General features: G+C 48.2%; 1 pseudogene; it reads right to left on the bottom strand.

The window, feature by feature from the left end:
- Positions 1–3958: 3958 nt before the first annotated feature.
- Positions 3959–4582, bottom strand: LOC147109119 (uncharacterized; annotated as a pseudogene).
- Positions 4583–6757: the final 2175 nt, after the last annotated feature.

Genomic DNA, 6757 nt, shown 5'->3' with positions numbered 1-6757 from the left:
CCAATTTCTCCCCCTTTGTGTTTTGGAAGCCAGACAGCAAACATGGAATATGCATTACGTCAGATCGTAGACAGATCAAAACCAGTTAGGCCTATACTTGAGGCCATTAGGTTGTCCGCATAAATAATCAGAAACAGCTTATGGGAGCCATCAAGGCTGGAGAGGCCGATTAGAGTGCATTAAAGACAATACAGCCCGGACATCAGGCCATTAGGTGCGATAAACGGCCATCTCAATCCAGTTAACTTAGAGTGCTATAATCATTTAAAACAGCCCGCCAAAATTAAAACAATGGACTAACCTGATTTGGCGCGCAGATAAGGGGTCATCGAAAAGAGTATAACTGTAGGCCCTTAGTACCAATCGCCCCTTCTTCTCTCTGGTCGCTCTGCTCTCTTGGCTCTTAGCTCTGGACTCTTGACTCCTGTCAGGCTTGGGGCTGCCGCCGCTCGCACTCGTGCCCTGGCCTCGTGGCGGGTCTCTCCTCGCTCCCCGCAGTAAGATTCCAGCAGTCAAGAACACCATACCAACCGCAGGGGAGGGGAACGAGACCCGAGTCCATAGTCATCCAGGACACCCAGGCCACAAAAAGGGGCGAGACGAAACTGAGCAGGTAGCCCAGGACTTGTATGGTAGCCATACGTGACGAGACGAATCGAGACGAAGAGTAAGGTAGACCCGACAAAGAGCAGAGAAGGGCAGCAGAAGACGTATTAATTAAAAAAACCTGGGCGCCGAGTTATAAGCTGACGCTCGGCGAAGAAAGTATCTGAGGACAGTGAGACGAAGTTGGTTGGGCGAACCCTGCAATTAAGCTGGCGCTTGGGGGCAAGCCTCTCGTTGAACACTGCAAGTAAACGCAGGTGTCCACGCCATGACGAATATGTTGGCGTTCTAAGGATGGGTAGTAAAATCTAAGCAGTAAAAACTGCTAATCATCTCATTGACGCAACGTTACCGCCGACGACCGCCCGAGGGAGAAGAAGAAGAGAACCCATCGTGACGAGACGACGACGGCAGCTGAGGAGAAGAAAGATGTGTCACAGCAGCAGCTCCAGCACCGCACCCTGAGACCACGTGGCGACGGGGTACCTAAAAGGACAGTGATATACCTATCAATTCATCCAATGAAAAGCGACGAGTTAAGACAGTAACTATAGGTTTTTATTGGCTAAATAACAGAGCCCACCCTCGTGGGTGATCGGATCCAACAAGGATGAATACCAGCCAGTCGACCACCTTTATACCTGGGCAAGTAGGTGGAGCCATGGGCGGAGTCAGCAGTGGTCAGCCCAGGTATAACAGCGTGACAAGAGGCGACCTCGTGTAGTGATACAACAGTGTAAACAGTGATAACCATAGTGTAACGATATAACAGTGATAACCATAGTGTAACGATAATGAACGATAAAAGTGGTTTACCACAGACAGAAGACCAAACCTCAAAACCCTCATCTGTTAAAACAGCTGGCTTTGCTTTGGATTGGTGAGCATGAATTCTGGCCCCTCATAGCTTAATCTAGTTAGGTATAGGGGCGGGATAAGGATTAAGGGGATTGTTAAAGTAATTGTTTTTCCCTCGATGTGCCGTGTGTTCCCCATTCCCTGTATAAGTATAGTTATTTTGTATTTGCCTGTATTTTATACTAGTGACTTCTCATAAGACTGTTTTAATTTCTGTTTTAATAAAATCTTGGTTTTCTTACGCCAAACCACTTGTCTACTCGAGTCTTTCTGTATCGCCGCCTGTACCTAAGTCCGGTGTCTGGAACCCAGGGGCGTGGGAGCGATTCGAACCACTCACAGACAGTCAGGGGCATAACTGACTGGGCGCATGCGCCACCCGCCGCCCCCTACAAGCTTTAGAGGGTTTTTACCCAGACTAATCAATGGAAAATGAAGTTCAATGTGGGCAATTGCAAAATACTGCATATTGGGATTAATAATAGAAGAGTTAGATACCTCATAGGGTGAGGGGCAGTAGAACTTGCCAAGGGGGAAAGTTGAAAGAAACCTAGGGATATTAGTTGCTTCATTACTTGCCATGTTTAAACAATGTGAAACTGCACTAAACAAAGCAAATAGGATGCTAGATTATATTGTCAACTCAGTTGTATTCAAATTCCTAGCGGTCACACTGCAGCTGTACAATACCTGGGTAGGTTGCACCTGGCATGCTGAAAGAAGGCTTGAGCTTCAATATTGCACATATTGGGACTGAAATTCAACTTTGGCGAGTTAATGGAAATGGAAATGAGGCAGGGTGTGTAACGGGAGGCCGATCCAATACTGCCTGTTTCTCCCCGCCCCCCTGCCAAGTTGAATTTCACCCTCATTTTACCTTGTATAATTTTCATTTTCCCTAATCCTTTTATCAGTGTACTTTTGTCACTGAACAGGGCACTTAAGTAGAAATTGTTAGGAGGATGAGGATTGGACTATAGAAATGTCTTTCTTGGAATATTCTAAGATAAAGATCTACAGTTGTCTTATCCCCAACTGAACCACCCTCCCATTAAATAAATTGTTGCTTATAAGTTAATTTTGCTTTTAAATTAATCATGAATCGGTTTGGCCTCCTTATTAGGCCTGCCATTCTTACATATTACATAGAATGACATAGAATTTACGGCACAGAAACAAGCCATTCGGCCCTGCCACAGGAACATTATTTGCCTTCATCTACTCTGGAGCTCTGAGCTATTATGGTGCTCACTGCTTTCTGTACAACAGTAGCTTTGGGCAGAGGGGGTCTGGGTGCCAAGGTTAGGTGCAAATATATAGGCCAGAATTTTCCAGGGTGGTAGCGGGCACAATCAGAGGCGGGTCAGTTGGGAAAGTGGTTATTTTTGGGAGCGGGTCATCCCACTCCCATGCGCCTTTCCCCCCAGGCACGTCTGTCAGCGCAGACCCGACCCGACCAGCAGAGGCGGGCGACCCAATTTAAATTATTAGTAGCTAGTTGTCAGATGCTTAAAAGTGGTTTTAACCTTAACTTTTAAATTTAACTGGATCACGGGAAACACGCTGCTCTGGAACCACGTCTGTCAACCTGAGGCGGGAGTTCAGTGGCCATTGCTCCAGCTGATTAGTTGACAGCATCAAATGTGCTATAAAAGCTCCCAGCTGATCCCTTTCCTCAGCATAAGCTGTATTCCCAGCACAGATTATCCAGGCTACAGTCTTTCCAGCAAAGTCTCCATCCAGTGTCACCTCATTGGAAGAACCTCTCTCACCATTGACAGATTGCTTCTGTCATCTTTACTTCACCTGCCATCTATTCCATCAGCATAGATGCCGTTTATACTGTTTCACCTTGGTCCTCAGAATCTGACCACGATCAGCTCCAACAGCAGCAGCACCAGGCACACCAGCAGCAACAACAACAACACCAACCTTCTCTGCAATCACCTGATGCTGCACAGGACAGAGGGCAGCAGCACCCGATCACAATGCGGCCCGGGAGGCCAGGGATGGCCTCATCATGGCCAGATTTACTTCACTTGACGCTGTACACCCATATGGCTGCCACATGATGTGCCACATTGGCACCACCCCACAGCAACACCATAAAGCATCCCTGCAGTGACCAAGCCATTCCTTTCACACTGACCTCCATTGCTGGAGGTACTGTTATGTCTCACCATTTACTGCAACTTACTAAGCCACTTACAAAGGTGCACACAAATCTGTCCAAGACCGGAAAGTGTTGAAAATAAAGATTTTTATGTTTGACAGCACATTAGCGGAAACTTTTCATAAACATTGGATAAAACAACCAAGTTGCTACCCTTGTGAATCTACTTGTGTGTCATCTTTCTTTTCCGTGTGCTTCTACCAGGTGCTAGCCCTGTGGCTTCAGCAGAGGTAGAGGCAGCCTGCTCATTTCCCTGCTGCCAAGGAGCTGGAGAGCACCTAGCTGCACATCAGGGGACCCATATCTAAACTGACATCCCTCCTAGAGCCTCTGCCATCTATTCTCCATACATAGCCATCTATCCTCAATTGAGACCATGTGCTCCTTTGAGTGGCACATTACTGGTTCCATGTAGGTGGCCATCCTATCCATGGCGGAGCCTACAGTCGCCATCGCCTGCGACACGGTGGTGTGCATGTTGGAGATGGACTCCTCCATTCTCTGAACATTTGCAGACATCGCGCTCGCAAAACCTCTCGGAGCCCCCTGCACTTCTTCCTGCACCTCCAGGATCACCCTCTTTCTGGATGGCCCCCGAAGCTCAATGTCTGCATGCAGCTGAGCAGAGCTAGGAATGTCCTGCGCCCTCCGGTGAGGAGTCTCCACTGCTGTCTCTGTCTCCATCATCTCCTCTTGCTCACTTGTGAGTTATGAAACACTAGGTGACAACACTATATCTCACGTGGGACCCACCCAGGTGTGCGTATCTGCGCTGGTGCTGGGTGTGCTTATGTCTGGTGATGGTGCGCCCTCAGAGGCTGGAGGCTCCTCTGAGGAGTCATCTTCCTCTTCCTCCTGGGCAGTGGAGGGGGCCTCTTGATGGACCTGTGGGAGAGTAAAGAGAGGAGTTAGATATGTCATATGAAGAATGGGTACAGATACCATTATGCACATGATGACCATTCAGTGGCTGCTGACTTCAGTCCCCATATGAGTGACTGTTGTATGCCATGTAGCTGTATTATATGTAATTATGGCACCAGGTTGCTGAGATGTCCCCCTCTCTCCGTCTCCCATTTCCAGCTACTCGGCAACTCCAGATATTTCTAAAGCAGCCTCCCCTGCTGTTGTAAGGTTTGCAAATGATGTAGGGCCAGCGCCGGTTCTCCCCCGCTCCCTCTTATTTTGGGCTCTCTTTTCCTGCAAAGAGGGAAAGAAGAGAAGGTTGAGTGAGAGTGATGGAATGTGTGTAAAGAATGAATGGGTTAGCTCTTTAGAGGGTTAGTATAATGGAGCGGGGTGCCAAAGCCTCCTTGTGTGTTGTTAGTTGGTATGATTGCACAAAGATGAGGGTGAGTGTGAGGGGTGGCTAGTGAGATGGGATGTGATAATGTAGAGAGAGAGGGATGGGTGGACGAGCAAGGTATGTTGGTGTGAGTAAGGATGTGCAGGAGTAGGCTTGGGAAGGCAGAGTGATGGGAATGTGATGAGAGGCACAGCAGGATGAAGGTGAGTGTGTCTTTGTACTCACGTTTCCTGATCTAATGAGATCATTGAAATGTTTGCAGCACTGCACCCAGGTCCTCCTGACCACATCCCTGCTGGGGACCTCCTCTGCAATCTCTAACCAGACTGTTTTGTTGTCCTGGGGAGGTCTCTTCCACCCATTGGCAGGGAAGAGGACGACTTGGGTACAGCCCTCTGCTTCTGTGCCATCATTGTTAGTGTTTGCAGCACGCCAATGCTGTAGTGCACAGACAGCACTATGTTAGATTGACATTCAAATCCAATGTGGCCATGGCACCTTTAAAGGTCCCGGCTGAAAACGCGTCATCGATGATGTCACTAGACCCACCTGCACCATTTAATTGGGCCGGGTAACACGCAGGGCGGGCTTAATAGGCCCTATTAAGGGAAAGGCATTTTCAGCAGCAGGATGGATGGATCCAGCAGCAGGGTCGCGACCCATCATGGCCACCGCCCTAACCAGACCCACCCAGGTAGGCAAAATTCCAGCCATAAAGTTTGAACACCTAGCCTTGCAGAGGCATCAAAGATGGCTGCTCCCATCAAGAAGCCGGCTTCCCCATGATGGGTTTTCTTTTAAATTAACTTGGATGATGTGACTCTCTTGTTACTGTCAGTTTAAATTGCACCAGACAGAAATCAGATCCGAATATCCAGCAGTCTGTGGCTTGCTAAAGTGTGCAGGCATGCCCGACCATCAACTTGGAAGGATGCCGATCTTTGCTCCTCATCGCTCTCTTATGATAAATAAGGGCTCATAAGTAGCAAGTACAAAGAATATACAGAGCTTTTATAGGAGGAAAAAAGTGTGGCATACATTAATAATGAGGGCAGGCAGGAGCTGCGTCATGGGCTGTTTCTATCTGGGCACTGTGCCTGTGATATTAATTTCAGCAGTACGTATACCTCATTGCACAATCTACATCCTGTGGTGTTGGAATCACTCTGCCTGTGTCTTAAAGTTAGGCAGGAAAACACAGATACACTGAGTCAAAACGAAGTACTTTTGAAGTGTAGACACTGTTGGAAAGAGAAGACAAGTTAATGTCTTGGGTGTTACCCCTTCATCTGAACTGTATCGTATTTCCTTCAAATACAGGAAATACGGGATGGGAGTTGAACCTGTTCTGGTGAAGGGTGCCAGCTACAACGCGACCCGATCTTCTCCCATTCAGGTGCTGACGGATCCTACTGTGCATTGCCAGCACTTTCTGTTATTTTATTTCACAACTTCTAGGCGTCACAGTTTTTCCTTTCCATCTCGGCAAACTAAATCGCGCCAACGTGTGTGTTTTGTGAATTTGCTGCCCATGTTTCATTGCAATTCTGCTTTTCACATAAAATGATAATCCGTGCATATCAAAGAGTTATAAGGCCTAGAAATTGAGTTTTGGCGCAGCCAGGGCTTTAGCGCCGGAAGTTAGTGCCGGAGCTAAGTCGCGCTGGTCGGGCCCAAAATTCAATAGTTCTGCGCCCAAACGGCTGCCGGCGCTGCTGAGAGCTGTTTGCGCCTGAAAACTGGCGCTACGCGCTGAATATCGGCGCTATTCCGGCGCTGCGGCGCCCGCTGCGGTGCGGCAGGTTCGGGAAGTG

The sequence above is a fragment of the Somniosus microcephalus genome, chromosome 12 (assembly GCF_052327205.1).
Source record: "Somniosus microcephalus isolate GS21.2 chromosome 12, FLI_Smic_1.0, whole genome shotgun sequence".
Lineage (NCBI taxonomy): Eukaryota > Metazoa > Chordata > Chondrichthyes > Squaliformes > Somniosidae > Somniosus > Somniosus microcephalus.
This window is presented reverse-complemented; position numbering and strand designations above follow the sequence as displayed.